The sequence below is a fragment of the Monodelphis domestica genome, chromosome 2 (genome assembly GCF_027887165.1).
Source record: "Monodelphis domestica isolate mMonDom1 chromosome 2, mMonDom1.pri, whole genome shotgun sequence".
NCBI classification, from domain to species: Eukaryota; Metazoa; Chordata; class Mammalia; order Didelphimorphia; family Didelphidae; genus Monodelphis; species Monodelphis domestica.
The window spans coordinates 527495957-527496167 of NC_077228.1; positions in this window are offsets into that span (position 1 = coordinate 527495957).

Here is a 211-nt window from a genome sequence, read left to right on the forward strand (position 1 = left end):
ACCATGGAAAACTATTGTAAAATCAACTAGTTAAATAAAAATTAAAAAAAAAACCTTTGCCTATCAATATGAATTGGTAATGACCACTGTGATCCCTCTCCATGCTGACTTCAATTCTTTAAAGATCTATGATTTTATCTGTGGGATTACTTCTTCCAGATGTGAGAATTAAAATGGTTGAGGTCTTAAACTGTAGTGATTAAAATAGTGG